Below are 20,263 nucleotides of genomic sequence, written 5' to 3' on the forward strand. Positions count from 1 at the left end.
TGAATTAGTACACACACACACACACACACACACACACACAGGTGAGAGGTGTATAGGCCTCTGTCAAGCATTTTGGATCACAATTAGACATCCTTATGGTTGTATATGGCAATTGTCATTGGAACCTCCAGATGATCAGATAATATAGGTGGAACTGATTTCTCCAAGAATACACTAATTACTGGCTAGCTTTTCTTTTACCTAGCTATGTATGGAAAAGAACAAAGTGTAAAAAAAAAAAAGAGAAGTGATGTCATGGTTCTTCCCTAAGTCTTCTGCATGGGTCACCTACTCTTGGTGAAACTAAGATAATGGTTGGCATCTCTGAATTATATATATTTTTGAAAGCATAGTACCAGCTTCATGAATTATCTTAGTAGGGGTACTTTATAAAACCTCCAATATTCATATTAAAGATAAATTTGTCAACAATAATTGGGAACAGTTCTCTTACTTGTTTTGCCTAATAGGTTTGTCGTAAAACGCAAATGCATCATCTTCCCAAAGCCATTACTTCTGTGACATAGTACAGGGAAGCGATTTGCCTCAAGTTCTTTGATCCTAATGAAAAAGTTGCTCAGTATTGTCAGTTATTTTAGATTTTCCAAGATAACACAGGCAAAATTTTCAAGTTTGCCATCAAATATTTTTGTGGCTTTTCCAAATCTGAGCGCCTCTCAAATCTCTGGTATTGGGCCGTGGTGAAATGGAAAAGGGTCCGGGAACCAGGGTGGCCTCTAGATCCCATAGACTGACTAAAAACAACTCGGTCAGGCAATCCCCTCTTGGTTGACCGTATTTTCCTAATCTGAAAAATGTGTGGATTTATGGATACTTATTTTTCAGCCCCTATTTCTAACATATTTTGCACTGCATTGTGAACTCTTGGAAAAAACTCTGACCACATTCAGAACATGTGACTAATGTGACGGTCACCTGCTAGAGAGGCTTGAGCCAGCTGAGTAGAGATGAGAGAAATAAGGTGACGTTGATGAAGGAGGTAAGTGGTGACTATCCACCCTACTCTCCCAGGGCCAGTAAAAAATTTACCAGGCGGAGACAGCTGGCGCAGGAGGCCAGCGCTGACGACAGAAGACTACTTCCGGCTGTGGTGCGTATGACGTCAGGGCTGAGTCCGACCGGCCCAGCCACCAAGAAGCCGAGGAGGGAGGGCTCGCGAGAGTTCAGAGAGGCTGCCCCGAGATTCCGGCGCGGCCGCCAGTCCCACCTCTCGGGGGCGGGGAGAAGGCGGAGCTGGCAGGAGGGAGCGGACAGGCGCCGCGCCGGCTGTAGTCCGTGCGGAGGCTGAGCCGGCCGCGGGCGCGACCGGAGGCAGGTGAGTGCGCTGATGCGGCGCTCGGCGACCGCGGCTGGGAGGGGGGCCGGGCTCGCCGCACCTGCCCTAACTCTGAGAGCAGAAGGAAGAGATCTTGTGAGTCTCTGGTTGTCCAGGGAAAGCTGGGCTAATTTCGGGGCTGGTAATGTCTCCGGTGAAGCTTCGGCCACGGCCTTGGCCCTCTTGTTCCCTGGGGTAATACTGGCCCCGTGTGTCTGGAGAGGTAGCCTCGAACCCGGGGAGAAATCTTTGTCCTTCCTTGCTTCTCTCACCCTTCCACTCGTCGGCCCTCGAGCGCCCGGCTCCCGGTCGCTGCCTGGGCTTGGTAAACAATAACAAATGTGGATCCTCTCCTGGTATCCCCCGCTCTCCCGTCCCTTGCCCTCCGGCCGATGTCACCGGAAGGATTCTAGGCATGGCTCTTAAATTGTGGGGCTATTTGTGTACCATTCCTAAAAACTGATGCGTCAGATTGCTAAACATTTTTCAGACACGGTAAAGCTGCCCAGCTCCCAGAAGCCACGGAGTGCTCATAGCCGGTCTCAAAATCTGCCCCTGCCACTGGAACCGTCGACCCACCTTTGGACATCATTTTCTCCCACTCCCTTTTTGCACCTTTACAATCGCGGACAAACGGTTAATTGTTTGGTTTGCGAATAGGAAAGGTTGTCCCCGATTGAATAGGAGACATTTCACCTTTAGAAAGTTGTCAGGTTGACAGCAGAAAAGCAAACTTTATTTTCAAAACCAGTGGCCTCCCGTTTACTGATGCTACTTTTGTGGGTCGCTTTTCGGGTTGCAAGTTTAGAGGAAAGATATAAAAAGAAATTGCGGGGCGGGCAGGGCGAGGTTGAGCTGGTGGTGCTGGAAGTAGTAGGGGCTCGTCCAAAAGTGTGATTCTGTTCTTCACTTGATAAAATGCAGAACCATCGTTCTTGTCTATTTCACGTAACGTTCTTGTCTATTTCACGTAACTTCTGATAAGTTTTGCTAGAAGCCAATTGCTTAAAAAGGGCCTGAGTATTAGCTTTATTACAGCTAAAATCCAAGGAAATAATTTTGAGTTTTCATTTGTGCCTCCTGGTTGTAAAATGGGGATTGACAAGTGAGATCTGGTCTTTTGGCGGTTGGGGGTGAGTTGTCAGGTCACTATAAAGGCAGGGTCTATTTAAAGCAATTTTACTTATTCAGTGGAGGTTTTTTGAAAGTCCATTGTCTCTATCATAATGTATGTATAAGACACTGGAAGCCTCTTTGTGTGTGATTTGTTTTTCTTTGTATACCTCAGGATATATAAAACAATTAAGTTTATTATACTCTACCCAGTAGCTGAGAGGTACTGTACATGAATTAGCCACTCTTGTGACTTTTGGAGGGGAGAGAAATTGGTCTAAAATATGTTATGAAATTATGATGATGTTTGTTTATTGCATAGGTTCATCAAAGTATTTTTATGTGAAAAATACTGTTCTGAAAAGAAGTACAATGAATAAAAATAATTTTCGCTTGATCTGTCTTAACTTTTTGCACTTTGCATTCTTCTCCTTAAGATGGCTGATAATGTTTCCCATTGGTTGGGATGTGTTTAGAATGAGAAACAAATAAGGTGTACTTTCTGTATTCCTTTGAAAAGCCTGGCCATTGGGGAATGAAAAAATTAGAAAAACCATGTTAAATGCATGCAATTATTCTTTAGCCTTTTGTTTTTATGTTTGTTTTAAAGTTGGGACTCAAATTCAAAGAAGCCTCCTTAAAGAATGGAGACTAGGAGTATCTGTGCAAGTAAATAGGTGTCCTTAGCAGTTTTTATACTGAGAAATTAATTTCAAAAGGTAGCGCATTATAAAAACAAAGGAAAACTTACACTTTGTTGAAAATGGTAACAAAGCAATGGACTCAGTTCTGCCATTTGTTTTTAGAAAAATTCTGTTCTAAGTAAGAGCAGAGTCATTGTGCTACCAAAGTTGGATAATACTTTAGAATGTGCTTTCTCAGGTAATCCTGGATAAATTGGCGTGTGTGTGTGTGTGTCTGTGTATGTGTGTGTGTATGTGTGTGTGTGTGAGAGAGAGAGAGATGCTATGTTAAGAGGATAAAGGCACAAATCAAAGCCAGAAAGATTTACATCTTGAAATGTAAAATTAAAATGATTTTATTTTACATATATAGTGTAGAGTGAATCAAGAAACATATTGTCATCCAGCATCCCCATGATTACATTAGATCAGCAGATGGGCAAGTTATGATTAGGTTAGACTTGACATATGCAGAGATTATGCTACTGTATTTTTACTTTAAAAACACCATGGGCTTTTGGAATGAGATAATGAAAATAAGCTTGTATAGCATAAAGCATTTAAAAGATAAATTAATTTTAAAAGATATTTTTGATCGATCATTTGAAAATATTAAATGAATCATTCTTTCTTCCTCTCCTTACCCCTGCCCCCAAATTTTTGTCTTAAGAGAATATTTAACAAAGTACGACCAATATTTAAGTGCACTGGTTACATAAAGCTCCTATCTCCGGGTAAAGGTTTGCTAATTAACAGGGTATTATTATTCAGAACCTTTAGAGAGAGAGAGAGAAATGAAAGGCAACAATGAACAGCCCGTTACACTCAGATGTGGCCTTTCTTCAAGGAGATATAATCTAATGGGAGGGAATTATATCCAAATAAGTATAATACACAATGCATTTTGTTGAGAAGTCATGGAGGGAGGGATTAAATTCCACTAGACCAGTTAAGGAAGGCTCTGAATAGGGAAAGGCATTTGTGTAGATGATTTGGATGATCTAATCATATGATAATCATAGTAAGCAAACACTTTATGTAATGCTACTTGCTAATAAACCCCTATAGGGAGTAATTTACCTGGATTTAAGCCTTACAACAACCACATAAAGTAGGTGTTTTTATTATTCCCATTTTGCAGATGGGGTACCTGAGGTACCAAGGTCAGATAACTAGGAAATGGTAGAACAAGGATTGCAGCCCAGGCCTCTGGCTTATGGCTGTATCCCTGTACTTAATCATTCTTCTTTTTCTCTCTCCCATTTGATGATCTTCTCAGCCTATAGTTTCAAATAATTTATTTGGGAAAATATACTTTTCTGGCACCTAAATTTAGGGATCAATTTTCTAGAAAAAGCTCTAAAATAATTAAAACCCAGGTAAATGAATTGTTTTTGGCATGTTAGATATTTAATCAATTTTTGGAAGTTGCTCTTTGTGCAGATTAAAGGTAACCATTGAGTGGGACTTTTGATAAATCTGACTTAGTACCTAGTAGCATACACATAAGGATTTAGAAATAATAAGTTAAAACTGTATTAACTCCTATGCCTAATGGAATTTTGAATCGTATATTTTGGCTTGTAATTTTTAAAAATCAGTTGGCACTGGGTAGCTTTTGGATTGAATTGTGAAGTTGGAATATATTTAATGATCGAATGCCAGTCCAAGCTCTTTTAGTTTTTATTTCCACAAACAGCTAAATTTATAGTGCCCGAATCAGGGTTTTGAATAGAGTGTTGTACGTACATGTATAAAATGAGAGACATTCAGTCACTGATACTTTATGTTAGGGCAACTTGAGAGCTCTTTGGGATTGTGAAATAAAAAGTGCTATAGAAGTGCATTGTGCCTGGCATAGGCCTATTCAATAAATACTGTTTTGTTGAATGAATGGTTTAGTTATTTTATTGATGAAGTTTCAGGAGTCGTTCACATTCGTTACTGGTTATCTAAGTATTGGCATCACAATAAACTCAAGTGGATTTAAAGATTAGGAAAAAAGTATTTGTAGGCAGTGGTAGGGTTGCTGCCCATCCTTACCTGTCCAGCAAGATGCGGACTGTTGAGCTCCTTTGTCAGGGCTCTGTTTGACTCAGTTTTAAGTAGAACTCCAGAGGCACAGTCTTAATGAATGTAAGTGCTCTCTCCTGGTCTGAGTGGGGACCTAATGGAAAAAGTAGCAGAACTAAAGTCAGGATGCAAAGACCATATATATATGTTATTATAAGATAAAAGCATTAAAAAATATTTTTATACACAGTTTACAGTAGTAGATGATGGGATCTTATTTGCATTTACCACACCAATTGACAGAATTTTCAGTATCTAAGGCTGTAATTTTATGGAGATGTTTATAAGTCAACAATGATTTCTTAAAGGAAGTTATGTGTTCCTCTAAATACAGGATTGGTTTTGAACAGTTATTCTTAGTAAAAAAGAAACCAGACGTAATCTTACCCCCTTGCTGATAGAAATTTGAGGGGCATCTTTTCCCATAATAGACTAGTTTTGTCTACATTGAAAATCCATTGACACAGGTAGCCTCCCATCTTAGATTGTCCCTACGCAAGTTTTCAGGACATGTCATTATGTGAGCTGACCATTCACATTGGTGTTGTGTAAACTCAAAAAAAGCATCAAACTTTGGCAATTTATCTGTAGCTTTTGATAGTAGCACTTGTACTATGCTCAGCTTTTAAATTCTTACGCTCCTTGGTATCCCCTGGATTAACACTAGACCAGTTGACAACCAGAACTGATGTTGAGTCTCTGGCCAAACATGCAGAAGGTTTCCTGTTTTCCTTGTCTTTTGCTGATTCTTATGGATTTTTCATGTTACAGTATATAAGTCTCTGATCTCATATGCACAGGCAGGATCCATTGTTTCTTTACCTTTTATAATTATTTGCTCTCTCTACATTGGATTCAGGAGCGTATTCTATTCTTCTTCCTAATTTTGGAACACTTTTGTTGCTTTTGCATTTACTTAATATGATGAAGTTTATAATGTTTAACACCTCAAAATCAACCACAAATACAACTTCCCCAGATTAAAGAATGAGATGGCAGAAATTTAAATGGCTGTGCACGATACCAATACCATCTATTTTTGGCAAGCAGGGTTGTTGTGCCTTTGCTGTGGGGCCTAGCTCTCATTCTCTCTATGAAAATTTAGAAAACTGAAAGCTTGGAAACAGAGAAGCTTCAATAAACACATTTTTAAAAATTAATTTTAATTTTTTGGTCCTGTCCTTCTTCCATACAGTCATTGCTATTCTGCTTTTATGACTTGGAGATACTGGCTTCGGTTCTGTAGATTCTTCAGCAATCCTGGAGACACAGTAAGTCATTTGGACATTTAATATGAAAAATGCTTTGTGCAATTTATGTTTCTCAAACTTTGTCTTCCAACAGTAATATGTAAACTTAGTTCTTTGTATATCATCTTCCCCTCTGACTCCTTTTGGCTCCTCTTTCTTTCTGAATGTCCCCACTTAGGGTAGAGGTGTAATAATAATTCAATCAACTACATTTACTTATCACTTACTATGGACCAGATATAGTGCTAAGTACTTTATATAAATATTATCTCATTTAATCCCCACAGTGACTCTACTTAAAAATGAAGAAATGGGAGCCTTGCAAGGTGAAGTGGCCAGGGAGGGTCACATATGTAGATAGTAACTGGAAGAGTTAGAAATTGATCCCTAAGATCCAGGTTTACTTTCTCTTGTATTGCTTTATTTTATTATAAAAACTTCCCCTTTGTTATTTAATTTACAATACTTCCTTTTCTTAGTCTTAGCTGAATTATCTTTTTTCCCCTCTACTCCCTCCCTTTTTTAGTAGTCATTTACAGTTTTGCATACCAAACATAAATTCTCTTGGGAAAAATATACAGAAATAATCCAGCTCTATTCAGATTTCCTATAGAGAAGGAGTTGGTCTTGGAGGGAGTTTATTGTAAGAATAATACTAGTAACACCTTATTTGTATTGTGCTGTAGAGTTTTACAAAGCATTTTCCTACATCTTTTTAATTGTAATAGCAAATTTAAATTCAGGTCTTTAGATTAAAAGTTGCTACAAACAGTTTGCTAAGGACTCCACAAAGTTAGTTGATAAGACAGTTTTTGCCCTCAGCAATTTTAATGCTGATATAAATGATATAATCTGATGTTCTGACTTCATTCAGACCAATTAGGAGTAGATACATATCCAGCGTCATCGTAAGATGTCGATTCAACACGGGAGGAGACAGATACCGTGTCACTCCCGAGTTGGACTGCACAGCCATTCTCGGCGGTGCAGATAGACTCTTAAGAAGCTACACCATCGTCTCTCGAGACGGACGGCTGCCGACGACGACGACGACATATCATTATAGCACAGCATTTTCTTAAAAGGTGTTATAGTTTTATCTTTGACATTTGTTTTTGTCCAAAATTGAGAGGTTGGAATTTTAGTGCTGGATTTTTTGAAATGTTGAAAGTGTTCATTAACATTTCATGAAATGTTAGAAGTCTTCAATTCTTGTGATTCAGTGAATGATAGTTAAATTACTCTCTACCTCATTCTGCACACTATTGCATTTAACTCAAACAATTATGATGAAGGAATGGGGTGGAGAGAGGACAGACATAATTTCAAAAGTGAAATTAAAGAATTGGGGATCCTAATAAGGACTTGATCAGGTATCTTTTAGTAGCACTATTGCAGAAAATTGGGTATAGACTTTAAAGAATGTATAAAAGCTGTAAGTATTCCCCTCTGGAAAGTTGTATTATGAATATTTCTATTATAAAGAGCTTATTTAATGATCTATTTTTGAAATATTTTCTTGTTTTAACAAATTTAATTTTTACTAAGCTGTGGACATTTTTATTTAGTTAAGCATTTGCCCATTGACTCCCTCCCATTATGGAAACACCACATCATGTTTGCCCTTCATAATTTTCCTGTGTTTGTCAGCAGAGGCTGGCTGCCTGGTTAATAGCATGAGGAAGATGCCTCTTATTGTGTTTTTTCAATAGAGGTCCATATCACTTGGACACACCTTTCAAACCTGGTTGAGGATATTCTCCATATGTCCACTATTATCTAGCCCAACAGAATAGATTTTTTCTACTGTAGTGGCAAGAGTGAAAAAATTTAAGCCTTGAATTGCATATATTTGACCCATTGGTATTCTTAATACTGGCAAATCCTAAAGGAATCACAAACTCACAATGTTTTAGTGAGGTTAACCATCATCATTCAACATTTATCAACTATTTGCATGGCACTGTGTTAGGTGTCATGGCAAAATAGGGACAAGTAAAATATATTGCCCTTCTGTTTAGAAAGGTTTCATCCAGTAAGTGACATAATATATGGGTACAGACTCAAGAGAAAGTGATAAGTGAGTAACAGGGTATTGTGGGAGCCGAGGAAGGAGAGATTGCTTCTGGCTGGAGAGATTAGGAAGACTTCCTATGTAAAGTGAAATATGAATTGGCCATTTAAGAGTGAAGGACATGCCAGGCCAGAGAATTAGCATGAGTTAGATATACGTATCTCTATATCACCTGATAAATTATTTACTTATTTACTTAATTATTTACTTCTCTCTCTGCCCTATTGGATTTGAGCTCATTGAACTTAGAAAACAGGTGTTTTTCAGCTTTTCTTCTCTGCATCATCAACTGCTCAACCTGGCACATTTAATTAAAGTTGTAATTTAGTAAGATTACAGTGGCAGTAGTGTATGTGGAACAGGGTCAAGGGAAGAGGGCCCATAAATTAGAAGACCAATGAAGAGACTAATTTAAATAATCTAGGAAATAGCAAATGAAATTCTAAACTTGGTGGGATTGGAAAGAAGAGACTTGGATCAATGGGTGTTGGGACTTAGGACATTCTTTCCCGTTGTGAAGGACCTGTGAGGTACGTCCTGTGTACCAGGAGGTGCAGTGGTGGAAAGACAGTGGTCCCTCAGAAAGCAGGCCAGTGACCACAGAGCCACACTCACAGGTATAGAAATAATTGGACTAGCATATTGCAGTTATAGTGATGGAACAGTGAGTGGAGCACTTAAGGGAAAGGAGCGCGGGTTTGGGAGAATCAAAGCTTTCCCTGGAGGTGGGGGTAGTGTTTGAGCTTCTACTTGAAGGGTGAGTTGGCGTTTTTCAGGCCAACAAGCAGTAGGAGGACATTTTAGCATAGAGATGTAAAGACTATTTAGGCAGCCACAAGAACCTGGATTATTTTAGTGTTGAGACATGCAGCTGGATAGGAAAAATGAACTTGTCTTTACAACTTTTTATTTGCCATATTAAAATATTTATTTTATCCAGCTTTGGCGCACTGAGCTTTTGTGTTTCTGTTGCCCCTTGCAGACTAGTGGAAACACCTGTGCTGTGCTCCACACCCTCCTGCAAGTATACCACCAGTGATAAATTGTCTCTTGCCTCCTTTTTGTAAAATAAAACAGAAAAGGTAAGGATACCATTAGCCATAGAGATAAAAAGAGACAGAAATCCATGAAAAACCTTTTCTTTGATGAATGTGTAGAGATGTAGGATTGTATAAAGAGAATACAGCATCAAAGTATAACTTCAAGAGCACTTGACTTGAGGGAAGGGATTGTGGTAGGAACGTAATTATTTACCTTTCCCATAAAGTTTATGGAACCCTTAAAAATTTCCCAGAACTCTAATACCTAGTGCTGAAGCTCTTTAATTTTGACTCCAGCTAGCCTTGATTTCTTTCATCTCCTCTACTTAACCCTTCCCATATTTTAATAACATGACTCTAAACTTCAAATGGTGTCAAACATTGTCTCTAGTTTGCCCCCGTCCCACTTTTATGGGCCGTTCAGAAACCTGCATCTGCAAATCATGATTCTGAACTCTATGTATAATCTGTGTTAGACTGCTAGAGCTGAGAAGAACTCTAGGTGTTTTCTTCATTTAGGTTACTTTTTATAGCCATTTATATTTTTCTGTTCTGTGGATTGGGCCACTGAAAATAAAATACAGTTAACGTGTTTTCTGAGGACAACCAAAAGTTAAAGAGTCTAATTAGAATTATATCCATTGTATTTGTAGGCTGGGGGTTGGCAGCTGTATTAGCTTTAGTGCTATTAGTGGTAGTAATAAAAGTTTATGGGCATCACAGGAAGGAAAGTGAAAGAGAAGAACAGGAAAAGAAAAAGAAGGCTTGCAGAGTGGTGGGGGAAGCATGAGGAGAGGGGTCGGGGGAGAAGGTGCATGCATATGGTTAAACGAGGTCAAGCTTCTCTAACACCTGTTCCAGGTGTCACTTGGTGGGACCAGCGCCATATTTTAAGATTAAGTCAAACTGCCAGGAATCCTGTCTAGAAATACTCTGGGTATATTATTATGCCAAAAATGACAGTTTGATTTAATAAAATATTTTTGGATTTAATAAAAAATGTACATGTACCCATGTTTCTCTCTTTTTAGAATAGAGCAGAAAGGGCAAGAGAAACCAACAAACTGTAAATATTAGTGAAAATTATAGGTACGTTTCTGAAATAATAAAACATTTAAGATTTAAACCCATAAATCACGCAGAGTCCTAGTTAGGCAGAAGGTGGCAGAAAGGGAACAGAAGAATAAGTAGGAACGTGTGTTTGGTTAAAGCTGCGTTTTCATATTAACCATATAGCTGGGCCCACGGAGGGGAGAAATTAGATCTAGCACCTGAGCTCTCTTGTCCAGGTAATCCAAGTACACTTTCCCTTTCAGAAAACAGCATTATCAAACATTAAGAAACTAATTTTTCAAAATGTTTTTTCATCATTGAACTAAGTCAAGATATAAAAATAGGTATGATTTTAGTGTTTCTGAATGGTAACAAAAAGTTACCTCAGGCTGTAAGAAGTACTGGGTTGAACTAATGTAATGTCTTTGACTCCCTTTCAGAGTTCAAAGATGCTGTAGAGGTCACCTAGTTGAATTCTCTACTATGAATTCCCTCTGATCCCTGACAAGTGGATGTTTAGTATTTGCCTAAAGACAAGAAATTTAACATCAGAACATAGCTACCTTTCATTCCTTTGAATGGTTGGTATTCTCCTGCCTCCTGCCCTCCTCCGCTTTTCTTCACACTCCATACCCTCTGGGGTCTGGATATCTCTTGTGCTCTGATATCTTCAGTGACCCCTCTGTGATGGTCACTTCCAGATCTGTGTATCTTGCTTAGACCTCCCTTCTGAGCTTGAGACTTCATTGACCATCTTTAAAAATTAAAAAAAAAAAAAAAATATATATATATATACCACCACCTTATAATGTTCCACAGGTAGGTTAACTAGGAATTCAACTTTCCCAGAGCTGACTTTATCCTCTCCCTTCCCAGGATCTTTCTCATGCAACTTACCTCTCTTAGTGCATGATATTGTCTGTTTTGTTGCCCAAGCCTTGTTTGACTTCTTCTTGATTGTCACTCACATCCAGTTGTTATTAAGTCCTCCTTACTACTTCTTGAATTCTGTCTTTGCTTTCTTCTGTGTTAGTAACTTTATTTAGGTTCCAAATTATTGAAAGAGCCATTTCTCTTCCACCAGTATTATTCCACGTTTCTGTTCCACTTTCTTCCAGTGCACCTTCCATGTGGCTGCCAAAGCGTCCTCCTAAAACATAAACCAATCATATAACTCCTAAGCTTAAAATTTCCCGTGGCCCTGGCTGAGTAGCTAAATTGGTTGGAGCATCACCGCGATATGCCAAGATTGCAGGTTTTATCCCTAGTCAGGGTACATGCAGGGGTCAACCAGTGAATGCATAAATAAGTGGAACAACAAATCAGTGTTTTTCTTTCTCTCTCCCTTCCTCTCTCTCTCTAAGATAAAATAAATTCCAGTGATTCCTCATAGCCTCCTCCAGAATCCTTAGCAAACCATGCAAATTGTGCCTTTTTGGTTTTCTAGCCTTATTTTTCATTACTTAATCGCTGAACCACTGATGTTTCTTTGTTCTTAGGTGTTACATATTACTCCCTGGAATGCCCTTCCCCACATTCTTTTGGGTAATTCCTATGCTTTCCTTAGTACTGTGCTTAGGCATCTCTGCTTTCAGGGATGCCTTCCCTGACCTCCTCCTGCCTCTCGTCTGGCATAGGTGCCCCTTCTTTGCTTTCCCATAGCATCTTGTGATCTCTTTCATGACATTTTTTATATTCTAAATCAATCATAGCTAACATTGTATTTACCACGTGCCAAGACTTATTGAGCATTTACTATGTGCCAGGCATGGAACAGTGTTAGTTAGAAAGTTCTTCCTTATGCAACTTTCAGCTGGTTTTCATCACAGAATGAGAGATAATTTCTTATCACCGCAGAATGCTATTTGAAGACAGCTATCTTATATCAGGGGTCCCCAACACCCCTGGCTGTGGACCGGTACCAGCCTGTGGCCTGTTAGGAACCCAGCTACACAGCAGGAGGTGAGCAGTGGGCAAGCAAGCAAACCTTCCCTCACATTACTGCCTGAGCTCCACCTCCTGTCTCCCCATCCCACCCCTTGCCCACCCCTGTCATGGGAAAATCATCTTCCATGAAACTGGTCCCTGGTGCCAAAAAGGTTGGGGACCACTGTCTTATACCATCCGTTCCAGCCTAAGCACGTTCATTTAATTTGTTTAAATATCATGGATTTCAGACCTTTTACCTTCCTGACCACTTCCTCTGTGTTATATTTTGCTAGTTTTCTTTCTTAAAATGTATGATTTAGTTTTAGATAAATTTACAGTTGTCATAAAGAGAGGCAGAACTTCACAAGAGTGTACAGTATCTGGATATGGATTGTCACATTTAAGGTATAGGCCTCACTTTTCCAGGTTCATAAATGTGAGTTTTGTGTGTGCATATGTGTATGTGTGTCCAGAAAACATCAGGATTATGGGACTTTAGCAAGTGAACAAGAGACTGGCGTATAAACAAGAATGCCAGTTAATGAATTTATTAGTATAAGTGTGACTAGAATGGAAACCTGTGTCCTTTGGCTAGCATACTGTGACCCCAGTAGGACAACCTACAAGGGAAGCCAGTCATTCCAATGAGAATGGGTAATCTCAGTGGGGAGTATCACTAAGCCAGGATGGCCTGAGGAGCCTCTTTTTCACAAGGATGCACCTGCTCAGCACTGCTCTAGATAGGGTCAGCCCGTTTTCACCTTAGACGGTGTTAGGGGAGTGCAGGCAGATTGTGCTTGCTAAACTCCTGCCCCCGCCTCAAATTAATGTAACACTTTTCTATTAACACAGTCATTTTTAGCCAGAAGAAAACACAATTAGCGAGGTTTCAGTTTTCCTAATTCACACTTTAATCTTGCCTCTCAGAAACTATATACCCTGCTCACTTTTGATTGGTTTTGTGTGTTCCCAAATACCTTCAGTCATACTTTTCTTGGAATTACTTATGTCAGTAGCTAACTTCTACTATTCCATTTGATTCTTGCTGATATTACTCCCAGAGGGTGACTTAATTTTCAAGTTATGAGGGCATTTTACTTTGTCTTTTTGTGCTGACCATAAGGCATTGCCAGGTATTGAAAACTTCTCCAGGTATGAGCCAACCAGGACACTGTAGAGTATGGCATTCACCTTCGTTGTACCTGATCTTACTTGTCAAGTAACTCAGCCTAAGGTTAAGGTTGTGTAACGTTTGGGGGCAGCCACTTCACGTTTTTAATTTGTGTCAAGTTTTTTGTTTTTTTAATAATTTATTTGTTTGTTTGTTTGTTTATTTATTTATTTTTAGAGAGAGGGGAAAGGAGAAAGAGAGGGAGAGAAACATCACTGTGTGGTTGCCTCTCATTTACGCCCCCAACTGGGGATCTGACGTGCAACTTAGTCATGTGCCCTGACTGGGAATCGAACCAGCGATACTTGGCTCGCAGGCCAACGCTCAATCCACTGAGCCACAGCAGCCAGGGCTCTGTGTCAAGTTTTATTCAACAAAAATCTGTGGTTATTGTTTATGTATAAACAGTTTATCACAATTTATACTTAGCATTTGATATTTTTGAATCCAATTATAATTCTTTACCTTTTTCCTATTAAGTCTCATTTGATAAAGTTAACCTGTTAAAGTTGTTTTGAGTTCTGCCTCTGCTGTCCCACTTTTGAGTATTCTCTCTACATTCTGATCATCCTCACATTTTGATAAGGATATTGTCAAAAGCAATTCATCGGTAATGTAATTTCCTAAGCCCAGTTAGTCTTGAAGAATTTGTTTATGAACATTCTGAGTTTTGTTGCTTAATCAGTTATAAATACATCTGTTAGCCCATTTTTCTTCATCTTTGTCCCTTCTCCCCTCTTCCACCCAAAAGTATTGGAGAGTGGAGCTTATTAAATAAACTTTCAAAGACTCACATAGATTTCTTATCCTGTAGATATGCCAGAAAAAGAAATAAAGTTCCTTGGCATGACTTGTTCTTCTTGAGTACATATTGATTTTTAATCATCACCCATCTTTGGTCTCTTAAGAAACATTGGCTTTATTATCTCTTCTAGAACTTTCCTCAGGCTGGATGACAAGTACAACAGTTAATATTTTGTAACGTCCATGTTCTTTACTTATTTTGAAAGATTGTGTAGTTTGTCTCCTGTTTTTCATTAAAGCTCTCTGATCTTTATAATTCATCAGAGAGTACTTATAGCTTTCTGCAGAATTTGTGTGCAGGGTCATGCTATGTGAACTGGTCTGCTGGCCAAGTCAGAGATGTCAGTGCACTGGGGGCAGCTCTCTATGGCTTCCTGTCTGTTGTGCTTCAGTTCTCACGGCCCAGCACTCCATCCTGGTTCTGGCCTTCACTCTCCTAGGCTCAGAGAAGAGGCGAAGTTCAAGTGATGGGACGCACACTGAAGTGAGAGTTCTCCTCTGTAATAAAGGGATAAAGGCATAATGACTACTTCTCAGGGGGGTTGTAAAATAGAAATATGTGAACTATGAAGTGGTATTCAAGGTAGGTTTTGATAGGTTAAGCATTCAAAAACCTTACACGTACAGAGGAAATCTTATAAAATCATTGAGTAGTCAGTTTCTGAAATAGTTCTTAATTTTAGAATGATATGGGTAAGTATTTAAAATAGATCCAGAATAAAATAAAATATTTGTAAGATTTTAATTTTTTGTTATTATTTTTTTAATCCTCACCCAAGGATATGTTCACTGCTTTTAGAGAGAGAGGTGGGGCTGGGGGGCGGGGAGAAAGAGGGAAACATCAGTGTGGGAGAGAAACATCAATAGGTTGCTCCTGTATGTACCCTGACTGGAAATTGAACCCGCAACTTACTTTTGTGCCCTGATCGGAAATCAAACCCTCAGCCATTTGGTGTATGGGACCACACTTCAACTAAGTCACCGGCCAGGGCTGTAAGATTTTTAAAAAGCAAAATAGAGGCAGGGGGTTTTCTTTTTCTTTTTCTTTTTCCCCCCCCTGTCATATCTTAAACACCTTAACAACTTACCAGACCTTTTATAAATTTTCTCTTCCAGACATATATTCATAAGCCCTCTATGTAGCCTTTAATGGTTTTCTTAAGTTCAGCTCATTGTGGGCATTTTACTTCCTGACATCATCCTGCTTCTTTTATAGTCATCCATTTATCGGTACCTTCTCTCTTTTATGCATGTCTTTTAAAGCCTAGGTTCATTGGAGAGCTCTTTGTGCTGCCAGTCTTTCAGAATCTTCCCCTTTTCTCTGTTGTTAATACCCTTTGTTGTTTATAATCAGATTTCCATTTTTTATACCAGACCATTTCAAGCTTTTCTATATGACTAGAATGAATAAGAGTTTTTTCCTGACTCCTTTACTCCTTTCTCTTTCTTTAAGTCTCTCACTTATCCTTCTTTCCTGGATACTTCTAGTGGTGTAGCTTTAGGAGTTATTTACTCTAAAACCCAGAAGCTTAAACCTGGTATTTTATCAAGTCCAACATAGATATAGACCATTTCCCTTGTTATTCTTTTTAATTAATTTTCAGTTTATAATTTACTTTCATCAGAGTTTGAACAGACACTGTCTCCAGGGCAGTAATCATGTTTTTTACTTTCTTTGTATTTTTGTTACAACACATCTGGTGAAGTAGAGGGATTTCACAACAGGCAATTACTGTAACAGCTGAGTAAGAGTGGATTCTTATGGGTATAATTCAGGAGCAATCCAGAATCCCTATAGCCTGTACAAGGCTCATACATTTTGGCACTTCTTATTAGCAGCAGCAGTAGTAGCAGCAAATTTTTGTGTAAAAATACTCTCTTTCTTTTTGCTAGGCACGCTTCCTCATCAGCCAAGAATCTGTTTCAGATACCTGTATGCTAAGGTCTGAACCAGACTTCCCCATACCATTTATACCATTCTTTTAACACTATCCAGTTGCAAGAAGAAACCACAAAAAGCCTCAAAATAGTGGTTTCTTTCAAAATGCTTGTATTTTGGGGTTAGGGCCAAACAATAATAATGCCTTTATCAAGAACTCAGCCATTACACATTGAAACTGAATACAAATATGCCTTTAAATTTAAAGTAATATCAACTTTAGAAATAGAAATGTTGAAAACTAGTTTTTATGATTTATATTTGGTGAATTGTATATAGATTTTAATCAGTACAAAACAGGTAAGTTAAAATACCTCTTTAAAAGAGAGAAAGCATTAAAGAAATTTTGCTAGGTTTTGATAGGTTAAGTACTCTAAAATATTTCACTTGCCACAGAAGAAAACTCATAAAATCAGTCAGTTTTTGAAGTAGCTCTTAATTTTAGAATGATATGGGTAAGTATATTTAAGTTAGGTACAGAATAAAGCAAAATATTTGTTATATATGAACTGTTTTAAATGGCACTTTGTGGCCATTTCACTCTGTATTTAGGGAAGGTCAGAAAATAAAAGATCAGGTATGTAGAGATCCCTTTGAAGACTCCAGAGAACTTCATAAATATGGGCACTACAGCTATGCATAGTAAAATATTTCTTATTGGTCGGGAGTTACCATCTCTTAACCAATAGCAGCATGGCATCTCTTGAGTTAATCTGAGGCTCAGTGAGATTTGGTGATTTATGGAGTATCATTTTATGAATAAGCAGGACTCCACTCAGGTCTTTTGTTTTATTATGCAGTTCTCTTTGACATTCATTTCAATTAAAGTACTCTTTCAAAAGACCTAGTACCAGTTCTCATGGAGGTTGGAAGTTGTTTATACTTAGAGAACCCGAGTATCATTTCCTAGAACATTGTCTTTCTTGTCCCTAGTATGGGGCATAAAGACCCCTGTCATCGCTACAGTATTATTGCTTACAGGACTCCATAAGAATGTGCTTGAGTCTCCTGTGATGTCCCTTAGGATGGTGCTTGACCTGCACAAACTGCTACATACATGTTAAAGAGAAGTGGGGCTGAAGTTGATCTTTCCTTACTGGACCAATTATCAAATATTGAGCACTTTCCGTGGGCTCTGCATCATGCAGAATACTTTGGGGGTCAGAGTAACGTATGGCTCTCGTCCTCAAGGAGCATGGAATTTAATAGATGACTAATATTTATAACAATAAATCCACCTACAACAAGAATCTGGTGAGCTTCTTAGTAAGTGCTAGACAGATTCTGAAAAGTGAAACAAATTAGGTCAGGGTAATCAAGAAAGGCTTTGTAGAAGAGGAAAATTCATTAGGTTCTTTAAATACAAGTAGAGGGGAAAGGAAGGGCTGTTCTTTTAAGTTCAGATATTCCAAGGCGTGGTGGTAAGGTTGATTATGGCATGTTTGTTGGTTGATGAGGGGGGAGACTGGAGAAATACTGGAAAATCAAATTAAGTCGTTAGGGTGGATCCAAATTATGGGGTTCAATAAAAGCCATGCGTAGATTGGAGTGGTAGAAAGGAGAAGGCTTGAATAGTTTTTGAGCCAACAAATGGCAGCATCCAAGTTCTGTGTAAGGAGCAGTGATTGCGAGATGGGAGAGCATGGCATCAGGAACACCCGCTTGGATGCTGGTGCAGTAATGTCACTGACTGTGCCATAAGGGCCTGGGCCAATAAGGTGGTGGAAGTGTGAATGGACAGTAAGGTGCACTGGGAGAGAGAATTTGACATCCATTCATTAACACATTGCGTACAGGTGGCGAGAATTTTGTCATTTCTAAAAGGCATTTAAGTACCCCAGTACGCAACGTGTTAATGAACTTGAAATGGGAGAGGGAGAGATGAATTAAAGCTGCTTTCCGAGCTTTCTGCTTGGGAGAAAGGTTATTGCCATGGACAGTAATGTGGTTGCTAGAAGGTTGGCTGTGGGGAAAAGTGACGTTTTTATTTTTGGACATAATTAAATATGAGTTGTCTGTAACGCATTTACATTGGAATATTCTGCAGACAGCTAGAAGTATGAAACCACAGGTTGCTTGAAGACATATAGGATGTGTTACTCAGGTATATTACTTATCCTTGTAGAATATCCCTGAAAGGCCTGGAAAAGGATAAGCTTTCTCTGGGAGTTCAAAGGCACGGGTTCAGGGACTGGCGGTGGTGGATATCTTCTGATATATAAATCTGAAGAGTTCCTAGTATTGTGTTGGTTGAAATGACTAACAGTTATTTTTTTCCTTGGTGATAAAAGGCATATGCTATTTTAGGAGTTAGAAAATTTATAAAGATATAAAGAAAAAAAGATAATTTACAGTATTTTGATGACTTTGTGTGCATATAAAGGGATAAGAAGTACATACATATATGCTTGAACTATGTACAGTTTTATAGCCTGCTTTTTTCATTTAACATCGCACATGATAATTTTTCCATCATGAATTACTGCTTAAATAAACTGTTCTTAAAGAACTGCATTTTTTTTATCATTTGGATTTATCATTATTTAATCACAGCTCTATTGTTGAACATTTAGATTGCTTCCAAAACTTTTTGCTCTTATTAATATTACAATAAACATCTGTGAAGTATATACTCTTCAGCTGTTATTTAAGATATGAGCCCTCTGAAAGCAGAGATTTCTGTATCCCTAGCACCTAGAACAATGCCCAGACACAGCAGTAGCTTAACTAAAAAACAATTGACAGAACGAAACAAGACCATTAAATATTCAATTCCTCTTACTTCCTTAATTTAGATTCCATGCATACCCAGGAACCTTCTGGTTATAATTTGGCTATCCATGTAACTCTGGCTGTAATTAAAGTATTGGCTATGTATGTCCATGAAAAAGCATTCTTGCTTCTGTCCCAGTTATATTTGCCGTTGTTTATTAATAAATTTATATTCTGATTTCTGTTGAAGTTTGATTTCTGTTTGCTTCTAAAAGGTGGAGCTACCTTATTGATGCCAATAAAATAAAATTTCTGTAGGGCTGTAGATTGGACCTGGGTTGTGGTTAACCACCAACGTAATGAATACCACTCTGTCAGGAACTCTCTAGAGATGACAGCCATCTAGCCTTCACCTCGTAGAAACCAGTGGTGGTACCACATTTTCCAATTTGAATCCCTGTGGTACCCTGGAAAGACAAGTGTTTGACTCTTTTCAAATAATATTTTATCATATTTAAGAGAGAAACATTTTGTCTCACAACTTTTTTAAAAAACATGTTTCATTGCCACCCAAAAATTAGTTTCTAAGAGAAATATGTGTATGCAAAAGTTTTTTGTTTTTTTTTTTAATCCTCACCTGAGGACATATTGATTGATTTGGGGCAGGGAGCGAAACATCGATGTGAGAGACAAATATCGATTGGTTGCCTCCCAGACCTGTACACATGTTGACTGGGGATCAAACCTACATAGGTACGTGCCCTGATGGGGAATGGAAATTGCATCCTTTTGGTGCATGGGACGACGCTCCAACCAACTGAGCAACCTGGCCAGGACACTTCAGTTCAATTTTAGAGTTTCAGGATGTTTCTGTTCCAGGTTTTAAGTTTTTATTTTATTTTTTATTCTAAAATAGTTACTTTCTTGGTATGAAATGTCTTAATTATTTTGATGATGGTGAATTTATTATGTGGACTTGCCCACAACTCATCTAAAAAGAAAATGTTAAATTGTTTCTTTAAATTGTGAGGTGTGTCACATATGAGAGTTTAAAATATATCTATACATTGTAATGAAAAATAATGA

At 38.4% G+C, this 20,263-nt stretch overlaps 1 protein-coding gene across 4 annotated transcripts in view; it reads left to right on the forward strand.

The window, feature by feature from the left end:
- The first annotated feature begins 1,250 nt into the window (after positions 1-1,250).
- STK38L (serine/threonine kinase 38 like) overlaps positions 1,251-20,263 on the forward strand; it is a 68,356-nt gene continuing 49,343 nt past the window's right edge. For 2 of the 4 annotated variants that reach the window (XM_090272952.1, XM_090272951.1), the window contains exons 1-2: positions 1,251-1,336; positions 6,401-6,476. The gene's annotated coding sequence lies outside the window, so the exon portion shown is untranslated. Of the gene's footprint in view, positions 1,337-6,400; positions 6,477-9,511; positions 9,612-20,263 lie in introns of all 4 variants that reach the window. The other 2 variants (XM_090272953.1, XM_090272954.1) reach the window with 2 other exon arrangements.

This window comes from Furipterus horrens, unplaced genomic scaffold (genome assembly GCF_987537825.1).
Source record: "Furipterus horrens unplaced genomic scaffold, mFurHor1.1.pri manual_scaffold_4, whole genome shotgun sequence".
Lineage (NCBI taxonomy): Eukaryota > Metazoa > Chordata > Mammalia > Chiroptera > Furipteridae > Furipterus > Furipterus horrens.